Genomic DNA, 25,855 nt, shown 5'->3' with positions numbered 1-25,855 from the left:
GTAAACATGACTTGAAGTATCCGATACTTCAAAATTAAGTATCCGATACTCCAAAATTAATGAAAAAATAAAAAAGAAGTATTCGATACTTTTAATAAGTATCCGATACGTATCCGCGAGTATCCAAGGAGTATCGGTATCTGATACGGATACAATACGGATATGTCACCCTATTTGAAGTATCCGTGCTTCATAGAAGGCATGTGATGTGCTTTGTAAACATCTGAAATCTGTGTATTGGTGATTTGGTGGTCCTAGTAGTTGAGGTCCCACTATTAATGAGGTGCTAGGATAGACAAAGGCAAACCACCTGTATCTTGTACCCACTTAGGCATATGTCCTTGCTTTTTTGTGATGTAGAATCAGTGCAAATTGCACTCTACTAAGAGGAGTGACTCTTGTTCTCAAATGTATAGCAACAAAAAAAGTGCATGTGACTCTTTCGGTTAGTTTTAAAAGGCTAGATGAGTGAAAAGATACGAGGATTTTAGGGTTTTAAAAGTGAAACAAAGGGTTGGGTTTTGAGATTGAAAAATACGAGTTTTGGGGATTGGTTTGGGCTTGTTCCTACCTTGTGAACAATATCCAAAAAATAGGAATACATGTTTATTTTGCAGTTCTTTATAGGGTTGCACTTGTGATGTGAGATGTTTGAGGGTTAAAGTGCTTTAAATAAATCTGGTTTTTGGAATCACTTTTACAAGCCTTTGACATCGCACCTAGAGTTTGATTGCCACCACACCCTCTAGCTTGGCCGCCCTCTCCTCTAATTTCTTGCTTAGCTCCACAGCTTCTAGCTTTGCCTTCTCATCTGACGCAATAGAAGTCTTAGGCCAAGATGCGGGGGTCCTCTTGGAATCCTCTAAAGTAGTCAGATCATCAATGATATGCATCCTTTGTACACATTGAAGAAGACAGTCAATTAGTTGCTAACAAGGGAGAGGAAAGACTTAAATATGTACAAAAACACATTTCCACGTTTAGCATTTGGGCTATTCCCTTCATTATGTGGTTTCTTGAAGGAATGTTGTGGTTGGCCATGTCAAGTGGAAGAAGAAGATTTTCGACAGATCGAAAGCCATCTCTCGCGAATTTACAACGGAGTTAGTGGTATTGATCAGTCGGCCAGTATGCATCAAAGGCTGTTCCCACAGCTCGAGCAACTCTTTCGTTCCTTGCTCTTCAATGTGGCATCAACTAGTTCTTTGCTAGTCTCCTTATGCCTCTTCCAGGACCTCTCGGTTTGGGGAGGGGGGGGGGGACTTGTTCAGTTCAACCTCAGAATAAAATAAACGTTCTTCTCCCTCAGATAAATTTCTAAACAAGCCTCTCATACTACCTAGTCTAAGGAAAGGCAAGAGAGCTGTTCCTTGTGTAGATGTGGAATTGAGCACTTTGGTCTCCAAATCAAGCATCACTCTTTGCTTCAGCATGGTTATCTCCCTAGACAGTGCTATTGGGAGCTTGGCTCGAAGAACGGGTTGGAACAAAAGAAGAGGCACTTGTGTCTAATCGAGTTGATGCTCGTCTTTATGCTCAGGAGACTCTTGAAGATAATTAGTACTTTAACTTTCTTTGTGATAGTAAACCTGTAGATTTGTATGTAACCGAGCAACTCTAGAGCTGAACGTTTTTTGTATTGAAATGTGGCTTTGATTGCTTCTACGTTCTCCGTTGTCGGCTGCCTCTTGTGTCAACTAGGACCTGAAAGGGGAACCAAACGAGTGACTTAGGCAAAATAATCAAGAATTTGAGATCAAAGGAGAGGTCAGTCCAAGACTTGGATGGCTATCGATTAGTGGTAGCCTCTCTGTTTGGTCCTTAGTATCGGCTGAAAACTCCCAATTTCTCCTAACTTGAAGGAAGTCATCATTGTGCTTGTCCTTTATCAAAGAGCTTGGTAACTAGGTGCAACTCGGCCAACCAGACACACAAGTAATATGTAGCTCGGCCGACCAAACACACAAATAATATGTGCTATAATCCTTGTTGTGGAATAAACCATTGCAATGAAAGATGTCTCAGATTTCAAGGTTAAGTCTGAGCTTGTGATTAAGGGTTGAGATTCCACAGACTATCCTAATGACATTAATAGAGACTTGCATCGAGGTAAGCATGACTTGATGGAAAAGCTGATGCAACGAAGCGTCTAATAAGAATCTAAGGCTGCCTTCAACAATGGATGCTATGGGGAAGGCGACTGTTGATTTGGTCCCCATCTGTTTAGCATCCATCTTTGCCAATGATAATGTAACGTCATTGGCAACACTGTACTCATGATGGAATCGCACCATAGCAGTGAGAGTATCCACCTTACTCCGAAACTTGTCCATGGCGTTGAAACCTCACAAAGCATGGAAATAATAAACGGCGGGGAAATCATGGCAATAGTCACTAGAATCAATGGCGGACATCGGGAGAAACCAGAACAGTATTGGAAATCAAAGCAACTAAGTGGGACTAGGAATCAAAGCTAGTGAGGAAGGACGACTTACAACAGATGGGCTCAAAGTTGGGGCTGGAACAGGCTCGTTGGAGGGGAATGATGGAATTGGAGTAAACAGAATCTGCGAGAGAGCACTCTAGATCATTAGGAAGGGGAAGACCTTATTGGAAGGAAGATGTAGTACTCATAGCTTTTGAACTAGAAGGGACATCCAAGTGTATTGGGAAACCAAAGGGTGTTGTTTAGTACTATCATTACTTGTTGGGGAAGATGAAAAATACAACGGATCATGTCACATTGAGCAAATCAAGCGGTTAAGGACAGGTTGGCTTTGCCAATTGAAAAGCGCCACGTGTGCACAAGCAGTACACAAACGGATATTTGTGTCTGACCAGGGGGATGACTGAGCTAAGGAGGTAGACACTTAATATCACAAGGAGATTGCCCCTGAAGTAAGCTTCCACTTCACTAAGTACCGGTGTTTTAAAAGGCGCGCGAGTTGCAATGAGGAGCAACCTTGCGCTTCTAACAGGTCAAGGCGAGGTGTAATATGCAAGGTGCAGCTTAGGTGTTGAGGTGAGGGCTTTTTTTTTGAGGCGTGAGGTGTGGGCTCTTTTTTGAGGCGCAAGACGTGAGCTCATACCTATTTTTCTACTCCAATTGTTGATTAAGTGCTTTTTTTGTGGGAATACCCACAGGGATTCAAAACTTTTCAATATAAAATGACAAAACGTGGTCAAAAGAGAGCGAAAAGTGATAAAAGATTGAATGTTATGCTTTATATCTTTCGTTGGATATTATATTTCTAGTTTTTAGATTATTGAATGTTATGTTTAAAGATTATTGGAAATGGTTATGATTTTTGAAATTCTGTATATATTAGTTATGTTGAAAAGTTTGCCAATTTTATAATTTTGCTTTTCTTCTACTACTTGCGCTTCGCTTTGGTGAGGCGCGCACCTTGCCTCGTGCCTTGTGCTTAGGCTATAGGAGACCTTGTCGCCTCGGTGCGCCTAGAGCCTTTTAAAACACTGCTAAGTACAAGTGAAAGCTAAGGGGCAAATGAAGGTAGTTAATATGACCGAGGCAAGGCCTAGATTGGGCCGAACTCGTCACATGGGTCAAGCCCAACTAGCCTGCGTATGTGGTTAGATAAGGGCATAGGCCAAGTACACGAGATGGGCCAAACCTAGTCTAGCACCCTTGGACTGAGCCGAGCTTTGGGCTAGGGCTAGATACCGTATATTGGAATTAGGGTTGTGCGTCGAGAATGTTAGAGTTGGTCCAGCCACTATTTGGGCCAAGATAGGCAATGACCGAGCATCTGTAACTGGATCAGACCACTAAGATCATCATATTGGCTAAGCACAGAGTGGCTAGTGTGGAAGAGCTTGACCGTACAACTAAGGGAGCACTCCCAGAGAGGGCTACCTTTTGGACTAAGTAACAAGGCCTTGTCCTTGGACTCAACTTAAGGTTGTAACAGAGGAATACATGTCATCAAAATCCCCAGGTGCTGGATTAAACAATTGGGGAAGAATCTTGCATCACATAATAGGTGAGCTCACATGAAGGATGTGCCTAACAGCATTGTGGTTCCCCCACTTAGGAATGATGATGACTAGTGAGAATTGTGGTAACCCTAGTCCTAGTGTTGTGAAAGGCGCACTTAGGCTTAGGGCGCAACTAGTGTCTTGAAGGGATCCAAGGCGAGGCACGTTAAATGAGTTGCGCGCCTTGGCCAGGTGGTGAAAGGCGCAAGGTGCGAGCCTAAGAGGGCTTTTTTTGTTTTTATTTTTGTTTCTGATGCTGATCTAACGGCTCTGATCTGTGTTCAAAAGGCTCCAACCCATAGGATTACAACTCATACAATATAACTCAACTCAAATCAGTCAACAGCTTAAATCCCTAATCTATTGAAGAAATCTGTGTCGTCTCTTCCTCTGGGCTCGTTTCTCTCGACTTCGACTTCGACTTCGAAATCTTGAGGTTAGTTCTTCTTCTTCTTCGTTAGTTGCTGTTAGGTGATTCAATTCAATTTGATTCGACTTTTTTTTTTTTTTTTTTTTTTTCCCTTGTTCTTTTTCTTCGTTGGTTGCTAGGTGACTTATTTTTTCTCTCCTCCTCCTCCTCCCTCCCCTTCTACTTTGTTGCTCTCTGTTTTTTTCTTTTTCTTTTTCGACTTTCTCTCTCTCTCTTCTTCTTCTTCTTCCTCCTCTTTGCTCTATGTTTTTTTCTTTTTCCAGCTTCTTCGACTCTCTTTCTCTCTTCCCTGCTTCTTTGCTGGGCAGGGTTCTTCTTTCTCTTCTTTTTCTGTCTATTGCTGGGTTGGGTTTTTTTTCCTGTCTTTTTTTTTTTTTGCTTCTCTGTTACATGGAATAATGTAAAACGAGAATAACAACTATTTGTATAAGCAAGCACATGTCTTCTTTTTTTATTCTATGGTTTGAGAATTATTCGATAATTTGCCTTGGTTACTTTCTTCTTCTTCTTTTATTTAGTTTTTATTTTTTTATTTTTTTATTTTTTTTAATAATTTGTCTTAGTACTAGTATGAGTCATTAGTCTATGTTAATTTATTTATTTTTTACTAAGACTGCGTGCCTTGCTTCAATAAAGCCCGCACCTCACCTTGCGCCTTGCTCCTTGCGCCTTGCTCCTAAGAGACCTTTAGCGACTTGGTGCGCCGTGAGCCTTTAAAAACACTGCCTAGTCCTCTATACCAGAGGTATGCCAATACTCAAATTAAATCCTCCCTTTTCAATTACCCATGAAAAAATAAGACTCCTAAGTATTATTGCTACATTATTAATTATTATGTGCTCTTTTAGCTCTTTATTATCTAGCTTTGAAGTTGTAAAATAAAAATTTTATTCCCTTATTTGCCTATATGACAAAAGAGGCTAGGTAAGGTACTCTTTTTGGTTTGATGTGGAGTCTGTTTCTTGCGAAATTGTGTTTGAGTTGAACACTCTACTCTTAACCATATCTTTTGTTTATCTCTCATGCTTATGTTCTGGTATGATTTTTTCTTTTCTTTTTCTAATTGTGTATGATTTACAGGTTATCACTGCATATGTGAAGAGCATTGAAGACCACGGCTATATACTTCATTTTGGATTGCCTTCATTTACTGGGTTTATGTCGAAAAACAGTCAAGCTGGTAATCGCTAGTCATCCTAGCATATCCATTCTAGTCACTTTTTATCTTTTAATTAATCTTTGTTACATCTTTTTTGATAAGTAAATATGTATTAGAAAAAAACAAAAGGGCAAAGGGTACGCAACCTGTATTCAAGAGTATCAAAGAAGGCTTGATGCCAAGTTGAGCTCCTGATGAAATCTACAGTAGATGAGGATTGACAAAAAATCTTTTACACCATGAAGGAAAACTATGCAAAAGACAAATCTTGAACATAAAAGTTGCTAACACTGTTATCATAAAAAATGCACCCATTTCTTTCTTTTCATAAAACCACAAAATGCAGGGAGAAGCTTTCAATCAAGCTCTCTTTGTTCTCCTCCATTTGCAGCATTCCCAACTTTCCAACAACTCTCTTAATCAAGCAGGGATAACTCAAAGAACCCCAAAAATGTCCTAACAACAAATCCCAAAGCTCCCTAACCACCTCACAGTTGAGAAGCCAATGATCCAGAGCTTTGTTATCAGGATCTTACTATTCACGATTCGATTCACAATTTTTACAAAATCGATATGAATCTATGGGTGAATCTATTTTGGAAGTGAGTCTCTAGTGAATCGCGCAATTCACAATCGATTTACGATTCGATTCACTTTTTACAATTCATGCAATTCTTGAAGCGATCATGTTTGACATATTTCAATTTTTTTCTTCATTTTTTTAGTTAAAATGACATAATACAACTTCTAAGAGGGTTTAGTGCGAAATAACCAATATATATATATGATTTTTTTTTTTTTTAGATGAGGGAGTTTTTAATAGGATCCAATCAGATTCAGTCAAACCCAACATGTTTTAAACATTTCTCTCTTTTTTTTTTTCTTTTTTTTTCCTTAAAAAAAAAAAAACAGAATGTATATTCTAAAAATGTTTAAGGTTAAAGTAATTTCCAATATGAATTCATCTATTGCTATTTTATTGAAATAAATATATTTTAATATTACATGGATGAGGTTAGTTAAACCTAACGGTTCTACAAGTTCGTTATTATTGGGTCATCGTTACTTGTAAATGTATATATGATTATGAAATATCAACATCATTGTTAAGTTATTGTTTCTTGAAAATTAAGAGTTGATTTTAATTGAATAGATGGCTGAAATTGCAATAAAAGTATAGGGGACAAGTAGGGCTTGTTTAGGATAATATATGGTTAAGAGTTTAAGCATGAAAAGATGAGATTTGGCACTGTTTAGGGGCTGTTAAAGTGCAGAAAATACAAGAGGGAAAGAAGGAGAAGAAGAAGACAGGTTGCGGAATCACTCTTAGAATCTTTTAGGCATTACACCTAGCATTTGATTGCATCACACAATCCGTAAAGAAGCTTCAAAAGCTTTGAAAATTTTCTTAAATATCAAATCTATTGAATTAGAAGAATTACATGACTTCATATAGACTTTAAAGACTTCCTATTCCAACTATAACAAGAGAAGTGAACTACTAAAAATTCTTTTACTTCTGAAACCAATTTAAGACCAAATAAGAAAATATGAATAAAATTCAATTCAGTAATTTGACCCACATGCCAACCCCTACAACCCAAGTTAGCAAATATGAAAATTACCAAAATACCGCTACCTTAAAATCCTAGTAAATTAAAACTAGTCATAAAATAAGACTAATAATACTAGAGACATGATTATGTATCGATTTTTTTTTTTGAAATCATCCTAATTTTCAAATATCATCACTTGATGGAAAAGGGAATATCTATATATAAGAGATTAGAATCACTCTTATTAAGGGTTCCCTAGCTTGCTTGCCTACTTTGTGGATAGGGGGCTTTCATCATTTTTGCCTTTTTAATCTAGCCTTGTTGGGTAAATGACTTTGGATATTCGGAGAATAGAAAGACAATCTATGGAGAAGGGTGACGATAGAGGATGGTCTGACTTTGTCAAGCACGTGAGCTTTGTGGTGATGGTCATAGTGACCTTGGATCTTCATAGTGTTGTTGTGAACTAGGAAACTTTGATAGCAGATTACATGAGACTCCGGAATGGTTTGGGAATATCTCTCATTAGATTGCTCTAGGACTAGTAATTGGAGGCTATAAGTTATTTCTTTGAGCTTCTATACAGAATTACTGTTCATAGGAGTAAGATTGGCGGAATCATGGTAATGGGATTTTCTTGGTAAAGTCCTATTATTCTCTAACATTTGGTAGGGTGAGGATCTTATTTCCTTTTGAGGTGATTTGGGAGTTGGGAGCGCCAACAAAGGTGGCATTCTTTGTATGGATGATTGCGTTAGACTCTTTTCTTACTATTGATAAACTAAAGAAGAAAGGATATAGGCTCACTAATCACTTTATTAGTGTTGTGCTGCTTACGTTAGAAAGAGGAAACAATAGATGACTATTCCTTCTATTGATAACCTAAAGAAGACAGGGTATATACATACCAATCATTGTCATTGCTTATATGAGAAAGAAGAAGAAACAATAAATTAGGAGTGTTAGCAGAGTGTCCGTGTCTGACACGACACTTCTTTCATAGAAGTGTTCCTACTTGTGGATATATGGGAGCTTCTATTTGCACCCCAAAAAGTAGATTAGGCGCCCCAATTTAATGATATATTTTTTTTATTACTATTAAGTCCCTATTTAAAATGACCAAAAAGTACTTGACTTTGGAAAAAGTGTAAATAAAAGGGTTTTGAAAACCCCATTCATCATCAGCCCCAATATTCATCTTCCCTATTCTTTTCCTACTTTCATCACTTTGCATCTTCATACCCAACCCTAACCCAACCCTATTTACTTTAATCCATCATTCTTGTATTCTATTTCATATTGAAATCAATAATGGATAATAAAGAAGACGTTTCCAAGCAATTTTCTATAGAGAAATTAAGTGTTTAATTGTTGTTCATCATTTTTCGTAGGTTAGTTTTCCGAATTGATTTGACACTGAGCATCCGAACAAACTTCACATGTTTGGAATTAAGTATCCGGACAAAATATTTTGTTCGGCACTGAGTATCCATATGAAACAACTGGCCGAAATAAACTTCACGTGTTTGGAATTAAGTATCCGGATAAATATATTTTGTTCGGCACTGAGTATCCATATGAAACAATCGGAATCAATTTTTTGTGGTTTGGGCTTGAGTATCCGAATAAACTTCATATGTTTGGAATTAAGTATGCGGACAAATATATTTTGTTCCGCATTGAGTATCCATTTGAAACAACTGGGACTAGGTAGCCGCTGGTTAGGGGTGTGCGCGGTGCGGTTCGGGTAGCTTGAGAGTGAAATTATGAACCGAATGGCGGATTGGCAGATTGATAGATTGGTAAATTGCAGTTTGAGTGGTTTTGGATGGATTGGTAGATTGAAGAATATTTTAGCCAATTATCAAGTTTTTGCATAATATATAATACTAATTTGCATAATATTTTTCATATATATGACACAAACTAATTTTACATAATATTTTTCATATATATAACTACTAATTTGTAATAAATTTCACATATTAAATATCTTTCACACTCATTTTTACTTTCATATTTTATTATAGGTTAAAAAATATATATGTATTAACTATAGCGGAGCAGAGCGGTTTCGAAGGCGGATTATAAATTTTAAAGTTTAAACCGCGGTACAATTTTAACGGATTGGGCAAATATTTTGCACAGCCCTACCGTTGGTTGATGTAGGAGTAGTAGTTTGCTTTGATAGACGGATTGCATAGAGGAGTAGAGAGAGACCCTCTTCGTCTCGAATGAACTCAGAATCCCTTTTCGTCGCTTGGAATTCCAGAGACTCCAAATGTGGTTTTTGTTCCTCTGTTTATTGGTAATAGGGTGTACAAAGTAGATTTGTATAGGGTTTTAGAGCTTTTAAGATTAGGATAGGTATTATTTAGAGTGTCCAAACAAATAAATAAAATTTCAAATTTATTATTGGGGTGCTCAAAGTAATGGGGTCCTCGACCTACATTTTAGGGTGCAAATAGAAGCTCCCGTGGATATATATTAAAATATAGGGTAAATTACAAATACACCCCCTGAGGTTAATTTAAAATACAAATTCTGAAAATTACATTCCACCTGTTGAAGTTTTTAATTTCATAACAAATAGTCTCTTTTGTTAATAAATCATCAAATGAATTAACAGTTTTTAATGATGTCAGAAATTTATTTTAATTAATAATTCATGTAATTTTATTATTCTATAGAAGAGTAGTCAAAAATTTTATTTTTTTAGTTAATTCTGTTAAATAAAAAATTCTGATAAGAAGGTATTTGTAATTTTCCAAATTACAAGGGATAATCCATATTTTAAGCAAATCTTAGGAGGTATATTTGTAATTTGCTCTAAAATATAATTATATATATGAGAATTTATATGCTTGAGTTTAAGTTGCCCCTTTCCCACCCAGCCCCTCCTGAACCTAATCAGATTCTACTTGCCCATTCCCAAACTCATCCCATTAAGGTTGGGATATTTTACTAAAAAAAGCATGGATGATTGTATCACGTGGTGGTTGTGGAGAGAAAGAGATGGATGCACTTTTGAGGATACAGAGTTGGTGGTGCAAAAATTAAAGATTTGTTTATTGCATAGTTCTCATTTTGGTATGAAGGATTTTTTTTTTTGTTTTTTTTTTCGAATCCTCTTTTGCCCTAGTTAGTTGATAATGTAGGAGAGCTCAATTTTTGTGCTGAGCCAATATAATGCATTTTGAATTTTTTGAAAATTTTGAACCTCATACCTTATATACAAAGGTCGTTTCTTAGAAAAAAAAGAAAAGAAAAAAGAAAAGAAAAATATTGAGATTGAAAGGTGAATACCTTACTCCGCTCCTAGAACTTTTTTCTTCTTCATGATCAAGCGTAAAACTCTGGACCCCTCTTTCTCATGTTCCTAGTAGTACTTGAACCACATTTCCCATTTGATACTTCGTGGCATGTCTTTAGCTTCTGATATTGTTGTTTCTTAGTTATGGGCAAAGTTTCAAAAAGCGGTGCTATGTAATGGTTGCGGTCTCAGGCGCCACCCGTTATGCCCACTTTTGCAGTGTGACAGAAAATTGCATGTGTAACTGCTGTAACGGTAGAGTAACAGTCTTAATGTCCCATTAAGGTGCAGGTAAGCCTCTAAATAGGCTTGGTTTGGAAAAAAACAAAGTTTTCAGGGCCCTTCAAACATCCTTGGTTTGGAAAAACAAAGTTTTTAGAGCCCTTCAACCAAAAATTATTGATATACCTCAGAATCCTCAGATGTATTATCTATAGCCTTATTTTTATCTTTGAAAGGTTTGAACAACTTTAGAATCTCGGATCAAGAGAGGGAGAGGGTTCCAAACCTGTAGATGACCTTAGAGGCCCTAGTGGGCTTTGACTTGCATGGTCAGTGGGAGATAGAGTGAGATTGACAAAGCCTGAAAGGAAAGGAGAGGAGACGAGAGACAACAGGATGCCGTTGCCATTGATGGGGTCACCTCATCAGGGAGCTTTAGCTTCTAGATATTTCTTTTAACCTTCTCTTTTATTGACTGTCTTTTGATATGATCTGGAAGAGTGCTGTCTTTTGATATGCTTTAGAGTGATGTTCTCTAGATAGATGATAGAGATGTTATACACTATCTATAACAGTCATTAATATCTACAATTCTGTTTCTACTTTTATTTATTATTTACATAGATTGTCATTTATCTGCCAATTTTTTTCCTATGCAATTTATTTAATGTGATTACATTAAATATGAAATTATAAATATAAAAACACTGCTAGTATTTTTGTTTATTGTATGATTATGAACATTGCCTTTATTTTTTAATTTTTTTTTTAAATTTTAGATTAGATCGTTGTTTTTATTTATTTAGTGAATTGAGTTTAGTTTATGGACATTAAGTGGGATGGTTGCATAATTTTATGGATGTCTTCAAATCATTCTCTTTTTAATCCAAGATTCCACATATAATTTTGTACACATTTAAATGTGAAATTGATTTTTTTTTTAACCAAATGTAATTTTGTGATATATAAAATCATTGATTATTGAAAAAATGTATTTATAGTAATTGGAAAATATTATTAAAATATGGCATATATTGTATAATACTTTAAAAAAAACAAAATTTATCAAAATCTATTTTAAATCTCAATAAATGTGATTCTGAAATAAAACAAGTGTATTGGTCAGTTTTCTTTCAATTGCATGAAGAAAAAAAATAAATTCATGGTTCTGGTTGCCGCAACCATTACACTACGGCCGTTATACTCTGCCACGTCACTGCCATCACAACCGTTACGGTAGCTGCAACCATTATTTGAAACCTTGGTTTCCATAGATGGGATCATTTGACTCTACAATTCATTGTATATATAAATTTGTTGTGCATCTCTTTTTTTTTCCAATGAGGTCTTCATTTCTTATGAAAAAATATCCCCTGAAATTATTAAGTATAAGCTTCACAATGACGATCAGGCCATTCTTTGTTTCGCAAAAATCAAACACTATTCCCTTTTATTTTTATATTTTCTCTCTCAGAATTCTCTCTTATGTTGCAATCTACTTGTAATATGTTTATGAGGACTCTCTTATGGTTGCATTAGTGGCTTGTGATTTGCAGCTCATCTAGTAACATGTTTTATTTTTTCATTTTTTTTACCCTTCTCTGGCAGAAAGCAGGGAAATTAGGGTCAATATTGGACAACTTTTACAAGGGGTTGTCAAAAGCGTCGACAAAACTCGTATAGTAGTTTATCTGAGTTCTGATGCTGATATGGTGTCTAAATGTGTGGTATGCCTTGTCATTGCTTAGTATTCTTTTATTATTAATTGTCCTGTTCTCAAGCAATTTATTTTGTTGTTTAACACTTCAATTTGTACTTCTATACAGACCAAGGAGCTTAAAGGCATTTCAATTGATCTTCTCATTCCGGGCATGATGGTTAATGCATGTGTACAATCAACCCTTGAAAACGGAATCATGTTATCATTCCTTACGTACTTTACGGGAACTGTGAGTTTGCAGTGTCTGTCATATTTTTGCAGCAATAAGATCATGATTTAACAGGTTATAAATTTGTTCAATTTAACTGTCTGCCACCGTGATCTTTCATTTCATATCTTTACAGGTTGACATATTTCACTTGCAAAAAGCATTCCCTACTTCAAATTGGAAAGATGATTACAATCAAAATAAGAAGGTTTGGGCACTTTCTCACCCATTTTTTTGGTATCTCTGGTGTAGAAATCTATAATAGGATTCTTTGCCCCCCTTTATCTAACCCATTTATTGCTGTTGTCATTTGGCGTATCTGAGCTTAAGGCTTAAGGTGTTCATGGTTGTGTACTTTTTTGCCATAAGTTTAGGTCTTGAGATTTATTTTGGATTCGAAGTTTGTTTAGAAGTTTGGGACAAGTTTGCAAAGTATTCAAGAACAATAATGAGACTTTAGACATCTGGTAAACATTGATATCATCTTTTTGGAGTGACAAGTTCAGCACAAAGACTACTGTAATTCCTAGTACAAGCGGTTGACAACAATTTCTTTTTCTAGTAAAGCATGTTAGGCTGGAATGTAATTATGTTTTGATAGTTTTGTTAATGTGAATTATGTGACATGTCCTTGAAACTCAAAACTTAGGTTAAAATCAATACTTCAATTGCATCATATGAATCTTGAACTTACTGCAATAAAATGTTTTAATTTCATGTGTAGGAAAAGATAAGATTTGTGGACACGGGTGAAATCAGAGAATGCTATAGTGAATGATATAATATGTAGTTTATTTGATGTGACAGTATTTTGTGCTTTGCACCACATAGATACTTATATTGGAAGGCTTCAAGAGATAATTAATTGCACACTTATTAATTGTAAATTATATGATTGTACATCAACAATCCATTTTTTTATGGTGAAGCTAAATGTTCACTCATTAAATACAAGAGCCATTGTAAATATTAGAGTGTTAGACTCCAACCGAAGAAGCACAAACACGGACACAAACACTGGCAAGGGATATGGTGATTTAAAAAAAATGAGGACATGGGCATTGCAGGGATACGACAATAAAAACATATTATTTTTTATACATTTTTATTTGCTATGAAGATTAATATTAATCTCCACAAACAATCAAAATTAACAAAAACTGACCGTAATTCAATATATATATATATAACTAGATTTAAATAATTAATAGACAATCCATAAAAATATCCATCAAAAGCAGTAAAGAAGAGGGGGAAAAAACTACTTGGCATGTCCCCGAAGTGTCCTCAGCCTGGCCTTGAAAAACAAATTAATTAAATAAGGTGACACATCAGCTGGTGTGTCCCGTATGTGTCCGCCTTGTCCCTGGCGTGTCCGACACTGCTACGGCACTTGTGTTGGAGTGTTTGTGCTTCATATCATAACTGGTGCTTTATAAATATAGAAGTTTCGATGGAGCAAAGCATCATAAGAGGGAATTGGCCTTATTGGAGTGATTTGTTCTCTTGCTGATTTACCTTCACTGAGATTTGTTTAAATTGCTCTTTGCAGGGATTCTATAATTTTATTTGCTTTTGTTTCTTGTGCTAGAAATATAAAATTTAATCCATTGATAGTTTTCCAGCCATGGTCTCTAAAGCCATTAATTCTTTCTCAAATTTTGATGAGTTTTCATTTTTTGTATTTTTACTAATATCTGTTACCTGGGATTAGGTCAATGCTCGGATATTATTCATTGATCCCTTCACTAGAGCTGTTGGTTTGACTCTGAATCCTCACCTTGTCCATTACAAGGCTCCACCTTTTGTAAGTTTAGTACTTATGATAATTCTGAGCTTTCTCCTGGAATATACCAAGTTGCAAGAACATTGATTGCAATCAGAGATCATTTATTTTGTGCTGTTATTTATTAAATGTTGCTTGGAGTGAATGTGATCTAGTACTTCTTAGTTCTTATATGTTCAGATTCTAAATATGATTTGGGTTGTTTCGAATTAACAGTTGAACCCTGTGCATAGGAAAAAGGTACAATTAACATGCGTGAGGCCAAGCTTCAGCTTGTGCATTCTTTTGGGCTCAAGCTTGGTATTTTTGGTTTTGAGACTTGGTTTATTACGCTTTTCCATAGTGCATTAAAAGAAAATTTTTCACTGGACAAGTTGAACAGTTTTATTAAAATCCATTTGTACATGGGGTCACCAGAATGAAGCAAAATAGTAAAAGCCTGCTTTGTACACAAAAGACTTGAAAATCTCTAGGACAGGTTTACGATTGTAGCATGCATATGCTAGTTAACTTACCTAAGCATACTTTAGCTTCGCTTATTGGCTCTTGTGCCTAAAGGGATTTGGTGCTGCTCAGGCTTCACTGACAATTCTCTTTGTTTCTGCCAATAACTTTTGTTTTCCTTCTTCTTTTGCATTCTATCTGATATATATATATATATATATTATGTACTAGTTGAATGTGTTTTGGAATAGCGAAATTGATATACAATTTGCTCAGTTATGGAGTTCATTTTTTGGGTTCATTATGCAACTTGTTAAAACTGGAGATATCTTTGACCATTCAAAAGTAATCAGGGTGGATAGAGGATTCGGTCTTCTACTTGAGGTCCCTACTTCTCCAATCCCAACTCCAGCATATGTCAGTGTTAGTTCATCCTGGCATCTTAAGTTGTAGTGGTGATCTTGATTTTATTCAGCTGGGCTACTGATTTTGTAATGGTAATATTTAATTTATGAGATTCCTAGGTATCTGATGTCGCTGACAAGGATGTTAGGAAATTGGAAAAAAACTTCAAGCAAGGGAGCCATGTTCGTGTTCAGATTCTAGGATTTAGGCACTTGGAAGGGCTCGCTATGGGTGTTTTAAAGGTCACTTTTATATCTTCCATTGAATTCTATTTGAGGTTGAATATTCTAGGTTGAACTATATTTTAGTTTAGGTTGTTATTGTGGTGCTTTTGATGGTTGGACTCTTTTGTGTGTGCTTTTGTACTGGTTACATTATATGTATGTACACAAGTAAATTTCCTCCGGGACTTCATTACCATTTATGATGTTTTTATTTGTTTTACAAGAAAAGTTACATTTTTAAGAAAAGAAGCTGTAATTTTTGGCCTCAGTTTGATGAATTAATTTTTAAAAGAACTGCATATATTTTGTTGTGGCGTTGGTTTGAGTCACGAGAATCAGCCTCTCCGCTAAAAAAACCACTATAGAAAAAGAGTGGAGGGATGGCTGCCTGCCTACCTAGTACCTCTCCAAGACTCCGCTGTAATGCACTGGATACAACCTTTGTTTTCAGTTAGCATTGTGCGTTGGGTTCTTATTGGATAGCACGTCCCCATTTCTTCCACATGGTGAAGGAATATTGTTGGGGAAAAAAACATAGAAGATTTGTAGGTTTTTTTTTTTTTTTTTAAATTTTAATTTTTAATTTTTTATTAACATATACCCTCTTTGAAGGTCTTTTGGGCTTTCAAAAATTTCTTGTTAACAGTTTGTTTATTGCCTTTGTTTTAGGTAACCCAGCAAGGCATGTGTACTAATGTTTTGTGTGCATTACATGTGCACCAGGGTCTCTATAAAACTTTATTTGTACTTACAGAAATATAGTCTACTTAGAAGTAGTGTTGCTGGAAAATGCCAACACCTTAGCGACGTTTTGGAATGCACGTTCTGAAACATGGTACACTTTCGTTCCAAAATGGTGAATTTAGTGGTCCCATAATATGTTTCTATGTTTTTTATTAAAAGGTCTCCTTAATAGGGAAAATTTAAATATAATGAACTAAAATTGAGATGGAATGGAGTTTTGGATTATGAAAATGTAAAACAATGGCCTTTAATATTCATATAAGTGTGTTGTTGAATCATCAATTTGAAGAAAAATAAACTATAATATATTGGATATTAAATTAAGAAGTCCACCTCTATCGTACCACATTTTAGAGCATGTGGTGTATTACGTTCCTGTTCCCATTCCTCGTACAGGAATGATCCACATTCTAGGTAACATAACTTAGAAGGTTAAATTCCGTTTCTCAAGTGTTGAATGGATTCATAGGATATTTTGTTTGTATAAAGAGTGCCACTTGATTGGGATCTTGGAACTATTAATGTATTTTATTTAGTGATTTCATACCCTATCATGATTATATCTCTAAGTACATTTTTCTCATTGATGCTCAATTTTGTATCCACATAAAGCTTTGGTTCATCTGTTGATTTAATCCCATCCCTTTCAATATACACCTTTCTTAGTCCACCAAATCGTATTGCACACTGTCTACAGCATCATTCTTTAATATATACTTTTCCTGTTGATTGGGTGCTGTTATTGATTGATTAGCAAAAATGTTTTAGCAAGATATGTTCTGATTTAAGGCTTTTTGATGTGCTTCTTCTAGTAATGAATTTTCTCTAATGCAAAAGAAATGATTGTTTTGGCTTACAAATTGCCTTGTTATTGCTAAAAAGTAAATATAAATAGCGGACTGGTTGGAATATATTAAGGGGATTTATATGGTTAAGTGTGAAAAAATGGTGTTTTTGCTTCCTCAATGTTACTAATGAATATGTGGCTTATCTGGTTGCATACATTCTTGTCCTTGCGTTTTTCTTTTAAGCAGAGTAGCGCCTTTGAAGGTTCAGTTTTCACTCACTCCGATGTGAAGCCTGGCATGGTGGTAAGAGCTAAAGTAACTGTTGTGGACAATTTTGGGGCCATTGTTCAATTTCCCAGTGGTGTCAAGTCACTTTGTCCCCTTCGACATATGTCAGAGTTTGAAATAGCAAAGCCTAGAAAAAAGTTTCAGGTTATTTTTAAGCAACATGTCCTCTTAAAGATGCTTTTATTACTGCATTTTTTCTGTGGGTAGTTTGCACCAGTTCATGATGTATATTGAGAGCAGAAATACTTTTTGTTTGTTTGTTTTTTTTCATCTTGTTAAAAGAGATGATTCTTTTTCTTGTCAGTTACTTTGTTTAATGTTATCTTTGGTAATTTCTGTGCAGGTTGGAGCTGAACTACAGTTCCGTGTGCTTGGATGCAAGTCCAAGAGAATCACTGTTACTCACAAGAAAACACTAGTATGCTTTTCCAGACTTACCATGAACAAGCTTATAAACTTTAAAGAACTCCTTTAAAACTTAAATTAGAAGTTCAAACCCTTTTATTGGATTGGTCCTGTTTCAAAATCTATGAATGGAATGATTGATATTGATCAAATTTGTAATTCCAAGCTTGCCTTGTTGCACTAGAGAAGTGTCTAGCTGGTAGAAAATAATTCCTCTGCTAAACCCAAATAATTTGTATGAGGTCTTAATCATTATTGATTTGTGAATGATGCTACTCGTGTTTTTTCTGATCTGCTATATTTTCTTCTAAAGTTTTTGTTCCTTTTATCTTTCTGCTGTTTCAGTGTATTTTTCTGAGGTAATAAGACATTCACTGTTATTTGGTGTTTAAAATCACATTTTGATGTATCTATGCCCCTATCAATGAACTAGTGCACTGGGATTGTGAAACTTGTTAAAATTATGCTTTTGGTTTACGGAGTTTTTATGAAAGAAACCTTATATGCCTTTGAGGAATAACTCTATTGTTGTAAATTTAACTTGGTTGGTTTGTGTTCCTCTCTGCTGCATCTTAGCAATTCTTTTGTTCTCTTTGTCAACCATTACCAAATGGGTACATACAGGTTCACGTTGTATTAGAGAATGTGTTGAGGGGCCACACAGAAGTAACACCCCTTGTATAATCAAATAAAATACAAAGAAAGAAAACAAGAAAAAGTATAGAAAATAGATCTAATACCCCCAACATCTAAAAAAAAAATTCTCTTAGTCCCTGAATTGCCTCAATAACACGCCATTTCCACAAATGGTGTTTTTTTTCTCTTTTGTGATTTCCATCCGGTTTTCGAATAACCCCATAAAATTTAATTTCCAGATATACTTTTTCTCAAATTGTCTCATGCATTCATCCAGGAAAACAGAAAGGCAGTAATATGCTTCTTTGGAAAACCTTTCCTCCAACATGGGACTGCTCGTACCCTTTAGAAGACTTCACCTCTTAGCTGAAATCAACCGGACCCCACCCCAACCTTATTCTTTACTGTCCCTGTGTATCTCACATGTCACAGCTTACCAAGTATAAATTTTAATAGCATCTCATGAGTTGAGGGTGGAAAATTCCTCCGTATTGTAGGTGCTACTGTGCTGGAAGTAGAGTTGATAATGTCATCTTATTCTTGAGCATAGCAAGCTCTCTTTGAGACCTAAGGATTTATTTTTGCAACATTTGTTTTTCATCAGCATGAATTTTGTGAATTTTTCAATTATCATAATTTGGGCTGACTGGATTGCTATGAAGTATATGATGTGTGTAGGAGGGGTCACCTTCTCAATTCACCTGTTAGTTATGCGGACTCATATTACATGCTTGTATATGCCTCTTTATTTTAAAGAGTTGCATTTCATTTCAGTCCTCATTTGTAAAAGTGAATATTTCAATTTTGAACTCAATTTTTTATTCTTTTCTATGAGTTGGTTTTTGTTGAGATCCTTTGAGTAACTCAATGAGACTTTCCCAACTACCAAGGATCAGCTCGTTGAATTGTTCTTCTTTACTCAGTGTGGTATCAGTTATGTCATTGAATGTTCATTTTCAATTTTTGTTCTTGTTCCCTCAGCAAAAAAAGAAAAATAAATAATAATCACTTGCTGCTACCTGTGCACCTGTGTTGGCAGTATTGCACATGGCAAATCATCTGAGGCTGGATTCTATTATCCTGTTTCAATTGGTGTGGTCTGTAATGTGTCCTAAATATTATCATGTCGTATTTGATCTTGTATTGCTAGTTGCTACTAATTTATCCTTGCATTGTTCAACGCCTGAATCTAGTCCCCCCATTTAATGAATCTAAATGAGAGAAATTTTGGTTACAGTGTAAGCTATTATTGTAGGTTGCATATGTCAAGAAACATGCTATCAAAATGTAGGAATAAATCTTAGAGTAACAAATTTTACTCCATTTGATACAAAATGCAAAAAAAATTTTTGGGTGCTAACAACCCTCTTCATTTCTGTTAATTTCTGTTATTCAAAATGAAAAATTAAAATAAAATTGCAATACACTCATGTATGATGTTTTGTACATTTTTTTTCTGTATCTTTTCAGGTGAAATCAATGCTTGGAATTGTTAGTTCATACTGATGCTACTGAAGGATTAATAACACATGGATGGATAACCAAGATCGAAAACCATGGATGCTTTGTGCGATTTTACAATGGAGTACAGGGATTTGCCTCAAGGTTAGTATCAGCACCTTTAATTTCAGTTCCAGTCACTTTCTTTTGCCTTGAGTGTGAATTGTGGTAATAATGTGATTGTAATTGAATGACTATTGTCTTACTTATCAAGAAAAAAAAGTAGTGTAATTACATAATGATGGTCTTTAGGCCTCTTCTCTTCTTTGAAATTAGCTATGCTAAACAATATAAAATAGCTGGTTTCTTTTGTTTCCTTTGGCTCCCAACTCCAAAGGTTTTTAGCTCTTATGCTTTTGTTTAATGTCAAATTTTTTTTTTTGCATGAATATGATTTTAGTAGTTGTCAAATAAAGCTATGGTTTTTGTCTAAGAGATGTGGAATCTAAATAATTAGTGGTTCTATATTTAGACTTTAGTTATGGCATAAGCCCGATTAACTTATTGACTTTGGGGGTTTGGATGATTTGACAACTTCTTGAGTCTCTAAATAGATATGATGTATTTATTTGGACTCTGCATTTTCTTCATTAAAATTCTTCAATTTTTTGAATGAGCAAACTATACCACGCTTGCCAAAAGTTACATTACATATATTTGGAAAACCAGATTGGTTCCATAGCGCAAAACAAAACATGCTATGACTCTTTACTTTTTTATAATCTGTTGCGAATATCATTGTCCTGTTAGAGGCCATGGAGGGTGATGTGTCAATTTTAATTACTTGCAAGTGTATGGACCATACAATAGTATAGTTTAATGAATGCGAGGTTGAACCCACAAACACTTACGATTTTTGCAAAAACTAATCAATTTCAAATTAAATAGATCCTAATGTAGTGAACAAATTTTGGTGTGATTGAAATTAATTATAAATATGCAATAAAAAAATAATTAAATAAATATAGAAATAATGGAATTGAAGAATAAATTAATCTGATGAATAGAACTAAGGTTGGAGCTGAACTTTGTTTAATGTTATCTTTGGTAATTTCTGTGCAGGTTGGAGCTGAACTACAGTTCCGTGTGCTTGGATGCAAGTCCAAGAGAATCACTGTTACTCACAAGAAAACACTAGTATGCTTTTCCAGACTTACCATGAACAAGCTTATAAACTTTAAAGAACTCCTTTAAAACTTAAATTAGAAGTTCAAACCCTTTTATTGGATTGGTCCTGTTTCAAAATCTATGAATGGAATGATTGAAATTGATCAAATTTGTAATTCCAAGCTTGCCTTGTTGCACTAGAGAAGTGTCTAGCTGGTAGAAAATAATTCCTCTGCTAAACCCAAATAATTTGTATGAGGTCTTAATCATTATTGATTTGTGAATGATGCTACTCGTGTTTTTTCTGATCTGCTATATTTTCTTCTAAAGTTTTTGTTCCTTTTATCTTTCTGCTGTTTCAGTGTATTTTTCTGAGGTAATAAGACATTCACTGTTATTTGGTGTTTAAAATCACATTTTGATGTATCTATGCCCCTATCAATGAACTAGTGCACTGGGATTGTGAAACTTGTTAAAATTATGCTTTTGGTTTACGGAGTTTTTATGAAAGAAACCTTATATGCCTTTGAGGAATAACTCTATTGTTGTAAATTTAACTTGGTTGGTTTGTGTTCCTCTCTGCTGCATCTTAGCAATTCTTTTGTTCTCTTTGTCAACCATTACCAAATGGGTACATACATTTTCACGTTGTATTAGAGAATGTGTTGAGGGGCCACACATAAGTAACACCCCTTGTATAATCAAATAAAATACAAAGAAAGAAAACAAGAAAAAGTATAGAAAATAGATCTAATACCCCCAACATCTAAAAAAAAAATTCTCTTAGTCCCTGAATTGCCTCAATAACACGCCATTTCCACAAATGGTGTTTTTTTTTCTCTTTTGTGATTTCCATCCGGTTTTCGAATAACCCCATAAAATTTAATTTCCAGATATACTTTTTCTCAAATTGTCTCATGCATTCATCCAGGAAAACAGAAAGGCAGTAATATGCTTCTTTGGAAAACCTTTCCTCCAACATGGGACTGCTCGTACCCTTTAGAAGACTTCACCTCTTAGCTGAAATCAACCGGACCCCACCCCAACCTTATTCTTTACTGTCCCTGTGTATCTCACATGTCACAGCTTACCAAGTATAAATTTTAATAGCATCTCATGAGTTGAGGGTGGAAAATTCCTCCGTATTGTAGGTGCTACTGTGCTGGAAGTAGAGTTGATAATGTCATCTTATTCTTGAGCATAGCAAGCTCTCTTTGAGACCTAAGGATTTATTTTTGCAACATTTGTTTTTCATCAGCATGAATTTTGTGAATTTTTCAATTATCATAATTTGGGCTGACTGGATTGCTATGAAGTATATGATGTGTGTAGGAGGGGTCACCTTCTCAATTCACCTGTTAGTTATGCGGACTCATATTACATGCTTGTATATGCCTCTTTATTTTAAAGAGTTGCATTTCATTTCAGTCCTCATTTGTAAAAGTGAATATTTCAATTTTGAACTCAATTTTTTATTCTTTTCTATGAGTTGGTTTTTGTTGAGATCCTTTGAGTAACTCAATGAGACTTTCCCAACTACCAAGGATCAGCTCGTTGAATTGTTCTTCTTTACTCAGTGTGGTATCAGTTATGTCATTGAATGTTCATTTTCAATTTTTGTTCTTGTTCCCTCAGCAAAAAAAGAAAAATAAATAATAATCACTTGCTGCTACCTGTGCACCTGTGTTGGCAGTATTGCACATGGCAAATCATCTGAGGCTGGATTCTATTATCCTGTTTCAATTGGTGTGGTCTGTAATGTGTCCTAAATATTATCATGTCGTATTTGATCTTGTATTGCTAGTTGCTACTAATTTATCCTTGCATTGTTCAACGCCTGAATCTAGTCCCCCCATTTAATGAATCTAAATGAGAGAAATTTTGGTTACAGTGTAAGCTATTATTGTAGGTTGCATATGTCAAGAAACATGCTATCAAAATGTAGGAATAAATCTTAGAGTAACAAATTTTACTCCATTTGATACAAAATGCAAAAAAAATTTTTGGGTGCTAACAACCCTCTTCATTTCTGTTAATTTCTGTTATTCAAAATGAAAAATTAAAATAAAATTGCAATACACTCATGTATGATGTTTTGTACATTTTTTTTCTGTATCTTTTCAGGTGAAATCAATGCTTGGAATTGTTAGTTCATACTGATGCTACTGAAGGATTAATAACACATGGATGGATAACCAAGATCGAAAACCATGGATGCTTTGTGCGATTTTACAATGGAGTACAGGGATTTGCCTCAAGGTTAGTATCAGCACCTTTAATTTCAGTTCCAGTCACTTTCTTTTGCCTTGAGTGTGAATTGTGGTAATAATGTGATTGTAATTGAATGACTATTGTCTTACTTATCAAGAAAAAAAAGTAGTGTAATTACATAATGATGGTCTTTAGGCCTCTTCTCTTCTTTGAAATTAGCTATGCTAAACAATATAAAATAGCTGGTTTCTTTTGTTTCCTTTGGCTCCCAACTCCAAAGGTTTTTAGCTCTTATGCTTTTGTTTAACGTCAAATTTTTTTTTTTGCATGAATATGATTTTAGTAGTTGTCAAATAAAGCTATGGTTTTTGTCTAAGAGATGTGGAATCTAAATAATTAGTGGTTCTATATTTAGACTTTAGTTATGGCATAAGCCCGATTAACTTATTGACTTTGGGGGTTTGGATGATTTGACAACTTCTTGAGTCTCTAAATAGATATGATGTATTTATTTGGACTCTGCATTTTCTTCATTAAAATTCTTCAATTTTTTGAATGAGCAAACTATACCACGCTTGCCAAAAGTTACATTACATATATTTGGAAAACCAGATTGGTTCCATAGCGCAAAACAAAACATGCTATGACTCTTTACTTTTTTATAATCTGTTGCGAATATCATTGTCCTGTTAGAGGCCATGGAGGGTGATGTGTCAATTTTAATTACTTGCAAGTGTATGGACCATACAATAGTATAGTTTAATGAATGCGAGGTTGAACCCACAAACACTTACGATTTTTGCAAAAACTAATCAATTTCAAATTAAATAGATCCTAATGTAGTGAACAAATTTTGGTGTGATTGAAATTAATTATAAATATGCAATAAAAAAATAATTAAATAAATATAGAAATAATGGAATTGAAGAATAAATTAATCTGATGAATAGAACTAAGGTTTCAAAATCCACACTCAAGCATTTTTTTTTTTTTTTTTTTTTTTTAATTCTCTTCACAATAATATGGAAATCAATCTCAATTATTATGGAAAATAGGATCGTTAAATTCTTTTGAAAATAATTATCTTATGTACGTTCTTCCTCGCCTAAAAGTTAAAAATCTAATCATCTAATGCATCCGTTTGCACAAATCACAGTAGATATCCAATATACGAATTGAACAAGATAATAATCAAGGCAAACTATTAATCAGTAGATTTCAAATCATGAAAGAAACATGATTAAATTCATGTCCAAAATTTACTGAATTAATTACGAAGAGACAAGAATGATTAATCAATTAAATCACAATTCAAGAAAATACAATTAGGTTAATATTTAATTACTATGAAGCATGAGGTTTCATCTTTAACCTTAATTAATAGTTTAGTTACACATTGCTGAAGAAATAATCAAAGTCATAAAAATCCCAAGGAGTTGGTCTGGTGGCAAGGCCTTGGGTCTTGGGGGTGTGCTTCTTCGAAGGTTCAGGATCGAAACCTCTTAGGTACTAACAATTCCTTGGGGCAATTGGACTAGGGGTTAACCCTTGAATTAATTGTGGTGCACTAATGGGAAACTCCTTGCCAAGGGCCTGTGCACCCTTGGGGAGTAGTTGGGTTTTGATCTGGACACCCAAGTGTCAGTCAAAAAAAAAAAAAAAAAAAAATCAAAGTTATAAAACTTACTATTATTGAAGAAGATAATAGCAAAACCCTAACAATCTTTTTCTTTTTCTCTCTCTAAAAAGTCGTCCCTAAATAATAAGGGTTACATGTGTTTATATAAAAGAGAAAACCTAAACCTAATATAATAATAATAAACTATTATTAAATAAAAGTACAATTTGTAATAAAAAAAATTATTCTCCTTGCTGAGGGCCTGGGCACCACTGGGAATTAGTTGGGTTTTGATCCGGACACCCCATGCCAATAAAAAAAAAATTGTTCTCCCGTGAGTAGTATGGCAAAAGTGGTGCAGTTTGGTTTCTGAAGATATCCACTTGATTCGAGAAATAATTTGGTGCTTTTTGGGTCTTGGTACAATTGGACAATGCCAAATTTGCTAAAAATATAGAATTGGTGTTGCTAGAATGGCTTGAACTAGGAACCTCAAGAATAGAATCACCACACTACCAACTAGGCTAGACACCTCAATGTGTTATAAATAATTCCAAAAAAGTTTTTTAATCTTTTCCTATGCATATTCCAATTTCCTTCATTTAAGAGCATTTTTCCATTAAACTTCCAGAATACCTAAAAACATAAAAATAAGTATAATAAAATAAAATAATATATAAAATAGGTCTAACAAAGAATAAATTAAAGGTATAAAATAGGCATTATAATGGACATGTCAGAGGGACCACTTCTTTGGAATTTCATAGTTGTTTGCTCGGAGGTGTTTCTAATTGTGACGGGTAGGCAGGCTGAAGTGATTACTTGGTCCTTGCTCTTATGACAATCTATTGTGAGATATCTTGGATTTTTTTGTTTATTCTCAAGGGTTTTTTGTTTTTTGGAGTCTTGGTGGCACAGGACAATAAGAAAGAAAAAGAACAGAGAAATCTTAGGATTCAGCACCTAAAGAGTTTGGTTTCAGCACCAATCATAGAGGAAATCATCCTAGGTTTCAGCACCTGAGGAGTTTGGCTTCAACACCAACCATAGCAAAAATCCTAATGATAACTATTAATTTCTTTCAAGTCCACT

General features: G+C 34.7%; 1 pseudogene across 1 annotated transcript in view; it reads left to right on the top strand.

Annotated features, from left to right (window-relative positions):
* The window catches only part of LOC114283319 (rRNA biogenesis protein RRP5-like), an 85,532-nt pseudogene that overhangs the window by 4,334 nt on the left and 55,343 nt on the right, over positions 1-25,855 (top strand). The window contains exons 5-15 of the transcript XR_014332422.1: positions 5,510-5,609; positions 12,288-12,406; positions 12,506-12,628; positions 12,744-12,815; positions 14,322-14,413; positions 15,146-15,260; positions 15,362-15,484; positions 17,245-17,430; positions 17,630-17,704; positions 19,798-19,832; positions 23,092-23,193. The product of XR_014332422.1 is annotated as an rRNA biogenesis protein RRP5-like (transcript). The remainder of the gene's footprint in view (positions 1-5,509; positions 5,610-12,287; positions 12,407-12,505; positions 12,629-12,743; positions 12,816-14,321; positions 14,414-15,145; positions 15,261-15,361; positions 15,485-17,244; positions 17,431-17,629; positions 17,705-19,797; positions 19,833-23,091; positions 23,194-25,855) is intronic.

This window comes from Camellia sinensis, chromosome 6, assembly GCF_055761805.1.
Source record: "Camellia sinensis isolate YWXY chromosome 6, ASM5576180v1, whole genome shotgun sequence".
NCBI lineage: Eukaryota > Viridiplantae > Streptophyta > Magnoliopsida > Ericales > Theaceae > Camellia > Camellia sinensis.
Note: the sequence above shows the minus strand (reverse complement) of the source record. Positions and strands in the feature narration are given on the sequence as shown.